The sequence below is a fragment of the Orcinus orca genome, chromosome 2 (assembly GCF_937001465.1).
Source record: "Orcinus orca chromosome 2, mOrcOrc1.1, whole genome shotgun sequence".
NCBI classification, from domain to species: Eukaryota; Metazoa; Chordata; class Mammalia; order Artiodactyla; family Delphinidae; genus Orcinus; species Orcinus orca.
Genome location: NC_064560.1, coordinates 127,480,754 through 127,485,510, shown reverse-complemented (window position 1 = coordinate 127,485,510; position 4,757 = coordinate 127,480,754).

The window sequence follows — 4,757 nt, the reverse complement described above, 5'->3', positions numbered from 1 at the left end:
GATCCTGCCTCTAGACTTTTCTTCGCAGTCTGCCAGCCACAGGAACACAAGGACATGGACACGGGGTGGGGGTGGGTGCTCCGGAGGAGGAGTCCAGACCCAAGAGGCCTCCCTAGGGAGCCTGTGAGGCTCTGAGCATCCTGGTGCAGCCCTGCCAGGTGCTCCCCTTCACTTCCTCCTCAGCAGGCGACACCTCTCCTGCCAGCCCTCTCCCTGGCCCAGAGACCCTGGGAGGTAAAGGAGATTTAGGGAGGCCCTTAAGGCTCTCCTAGAGCAAGTGAGGCCACCTGCACGGACCTACACCCCAGATCTGATCAACGCTACCCTCACCTCTGACAATACTGAAGCTGGGCTGTGGGGAGGGGATTTGGTGTGTAAGGGTGCCCCCTGAGGCGTGACCCACTTGGGCACGTGGGCCCCCAGCCCCGGTCCGAGGCAGGTATCTGAGGGGCACGAGGACTTGCATCCATAGCCCACCCCCTTCCAGACACGGCCTCCATGGTCTCCAACCACCTCCCCACCACGACCAGGAGAACTGTACCCTAGCCCACCTTCCTCTCCTCCTCGCCTCCTCCCGGGGCCTGGCCCTTGGTCCAAGGCACTCCATTCTTCTCCCTCGTTGCTTCCCACGGTAGCTTCCGTTCCCAAGCCCCTCCTTGTCTGGTCTTGCTGGAAGACGGGGGTCCTTTGGCCCATTTAGAGCAGGCCGTCTGGAGGGGAGGCAGGCAGAGGAGGGATTGGGGAGAGTCACGTGTGAGCAGGACCCTGGGGAAGGGAGGGGAGGGAATGGGTTGCCGGAGGGCTGGAAAATGGAGGAAGGAGCAGGCTGCCCTCCAACTAAACAAGCCTAGCTCCCCTGGAGTCGCTGCCACACCTGGGCTGCTCAGGGAAGGCCTGGGACTATGGGCCACAGAGGGCAGGGGCTTGGGAGGCCCTGGCCTGAATCTCCCCCATGCACCACACACAGCCATTCTGGGCTCTGAGCTCCCAATGCAACAGCCAGGAAGAAGGGAATGCCAGTATTAGAGAACGGGAGGAGAGGGAGAGGGGAGAAGGGGAGTAGGGAAGGAAAAAGGCAAGACCTGGGCTTCCCTGGTGGCGCAGTGGTTGAGAGTCCGCCTGCCGATGCAGGGGACACGGGTTCGTGCCCCGGTCCGGGAGGATCCCACGTACCGCAGAGCGGCTGGGCCCATGAACCGTGGCCGCTGGGCCTGCGTGTCCGGGGCCTGTGCTCCACGGCGGGAGAGGCCGCAGCAGTGAGAGGCCCGCGTACCGCAAACAAACAAACAAACAAAAAAACCAAAGGCAAGACCTGAGGAGCGTGGCAGTGGAGAGAGAGGGAGAGGGCTCAAAAACCTGGAGGACGGTGACCAGGGGAACCAACAGAGAGAAAAGATAGAGGAAGTGCTGTGTCCTCTCCTCACATCCTCCTCCACTCTCCTCGCCTAGCCCTGCTCCTTTTCCTAGGAAGGACCTGGAGAGCAATGAGGAGATAAGTGAAGGAAAGAGAGGGACACACTTGAAATGGGAGACACAGGGGTTGCCCAGAGAATCCAAGCTCCCAGAGCAGAGGAGAGAGGCTGAGGAACAGCCAGAGACTGGGCAGCAGACCGGGGGATGGGGGGCGGTTGACAGGACTGGCAGCCGAGCCACAGAAGGAGGGTGCCGAGAGAGGATTGGAGAGGAGACAGGGAGGGTGAGCTTTGGATCGAGAAGCTGGGAGAGCGAGGTGGGGCGGTACTGGGCAAAGGCGAGAATCCTGGGTCACCTTCAGATGCAAGCAAAATCAGGAAAGTGGAGAACGGGTTAGAGAGAAGCGGATGAAGACCCTGGAGCAGGGTGTGGAGGCAGAGATGAGACAGGCAGAGAGCAAGCCGACAGTGGGCTTAGAGAAGGCAGAGACTTATGGAAAGGCAGGCATGTCAGACCCCGCGATGGGCAGAAACGTGGTGCGAGGGAGAATCAGAGTCCAGGCCCAACTTTGAGACAGGGAACCAGGAAGCGGGAAAGGGAGGCAGACATACAGGGAGCCAGGCAAAAGAGGGGCAACCCGGTGCCAAGGCTAGCCCTGCCTCCGCGTCCCCTTTCCTGTGGCAGGAGTCTCCATCCCGTGCCCTCACTGGCCAGGACTTCTAGCAGAATGAGGAGTTGCTCTAGGAGGCAGTTGAGGGAGGGACGGAGAGCAGGGATGGATGTGAGAGCTGGGGAGAGAAGGGGGCCTAGGAAAGGGAGAGAAGGGCAAACCAGACCAGACGGGAAGCAGAGCCCTGGGACCAATTTAACCCCTCCCCTCCTCCTCCTTCCACAGGAGACAGTGGGAACTGCCTGCCTACCCCTCACCCCCACTCCACCTGTACCCAGTCTGGCCTGCTCAGGACATAGGGTTCCCTGAGGACAAAGCCTAGTCTTTGTCATCTGGGCCTGACCCAGCCTGACCTGGTGTTCTCAGCCCCTTATCACGTCCCCGTGGCAATGGGAACCAGGCAGTGGCGCACTGGGCCACAGGCTGACCCCCAGCTTGCATGCTAGGTCCTCCAGTGACCTAGAGCTGGGGACAAGTAGCTTGCATCCCCTGGGGGAACAATTTGGCATTTGTACCTGCCGGAGACGGGAATGTGGGGTTGATTCAGGTCCCCCCAAGGACACTGGATATGGAGTACAGGTTCCCTGCAGACAGATGTATCCTTGAGTCCATTAATGGGGCGGTGGAGGGTCCTAAGGAGTTGGCGCATTGGGGGAGAGACCACATATTTGGTGGAAAGCAGAGAAGTTGACCCCTGTCCGTCCTACCCACCTCCCCACTCTAGAGCTATATTGGGAGGTGACAGGAGATGGTTTGGGAGGGGCAGCTGGGAGAGCGTTCCTGGGTGTGAGGGTGTAGGGCAAGCCAGGTCAGGGGAGTCTGGCTTTGTTTCCTGCACACAATGTCCACTTAGTCATAACAGGCATGGCCTGTTGAAGACCTGACACCTACCGCCTCTGAGAGGCAGCATCACTGGAGGCTGGGGAGGGCGGCCCTGAGGGCCTGGGGCGCTGGGGGACACCCATGAAGATGGATGTGTGAGTATGAGCCCCACCACAGTCGGGAGGGAGCGCTGGGGTTCTACCTGGGGAGGGGGAGCAGATGGCAGATCCCTGCCCCCGCCCTGCTGAACGCAGAGCTTGGGGCCCAGCTCCTGTAAATCTCCGGGGCGGCCAGGACCCCAGCCAGCCTCAGCAGCACCTGCACCCTCTGGCAGCCCAGAGAGGCGGAAGGGAGCAGCCCCCACCCCCTCCCGCCTCAGGCCCTGGGATTAACGCCTCTTGCCCCTCCCCACCCTACCCCGCCCCTCACCGGCAGCAGAGGGTGGCAGAGGAGGGGTAAAAGCTTATGTGTGCAAATGTGTGTTTCAGTGTGCATAAAAGCAAGAAGGAAAATCTGCAAACTTAAGTGTGTAAGTGTGAAATATCTGTACGCGTGTGTTTAAGAATGGGCACGGACCCATGGTGGCCAAGGCCATGTGTGAGGGTGCTGGACTGTGGGTCTGGGTGCGAATCTGCTTTGGTGGCGTGGGGAAATCCCTTCCCCTGTTTGAGCGGTTAGACGGTGGTCACTGTATCAGGAGCAGCAGGGGAGGGGCTGGGGGCTCCAGATGTGTCCCCCGAGTAATGCAGCCTCACGTTCCCAGGAGGACACCTGCCTGCAGACTTGGGGATCAGAAGGAAACCAGGACCGCGCAGAGAGGACAGCCTGGCAATTCTTTTCCTGACAAAAGGAAACTGAGTCAAGGATCTGGGAAGTAGAGCCCCTCCCTGGGCATCCTGGCTCCGGCTGCCAGTCCCCAGCACCATGGGACTCCAGGTCCAGAGAGAGTGGGGAGTTGCTCCCAGCCTGGGCTGTGTGAGGACAGGCTGGGGAGGAAAGGAGGGAGGGGAGCCCGTGGTTGGGGGCAGGGGACAAGCATCTGGCCTGCAGGAGAAGGTGGCCCTCACCAAGAGTGCTCAACTCACCCTTCAGGTTAAAAATAACCAAGGTAAGGGCCTGGTGGTGCCGGGTGCGGGGTGGGGGTGGGGGGGTGTGAGAAGTCCTGTCTTCCCACTATCTGCCCATCAGTCCTTTGGAGGGGAGGAATGTGCCCAAGGACTAAAAAAAGGCCCTGGAGCCAGAGGGGCTAGGGCGACAGACCTTTCATGGGCAAATCTGGAGGCCCTCTTGTCCTCTTGTCACCTCCAGAGCCAAGGGATCAAGGGAGGAGGGGCCGGGAGGGGAGAGAGGTGGGAGGGAGGGTCCCTAGGGAAGGACTCCAAATTTAGGCAGTGGGTGGGTGCAGCAGGATATAAAGGATCATGCTCTAGGGACAGACTGACACTCCTCTGAACCAGGTAAGATGGGGTTTGGGTGGGAGCTCCGTAGCTAGCCCTCAGAGCCCCCACCTTGAGGGGAACGGGGGTGCAGGTCAGTCGGAGGCCCAAGGGTTCTGCTAAAACTGACTTTCTCCAGCCCTGGGAAGTTTCCACTGACAGAGGGGAGGTTCCAAGCGGCAAACCAGAAACCTCTTTTCTTCTCCCATCTGCATTTCTTTCCCTGCATCTGTCCTCTCCTGCTTTCTGTGTCCTGCGTGTGCTTTCTCCGTGTTTGTCCCTCCTTGGATGGCTTCCCTCTCTTTGTCCAATTTTATTTTGCCTCTTGGTCTTTGTCAGTACTTGTCACTATCATACTTCTTTGTCTGTCTCTCCTCCTGCCCTTCACAGCTGCGTGTTCCAATCTCCTTGCCTCT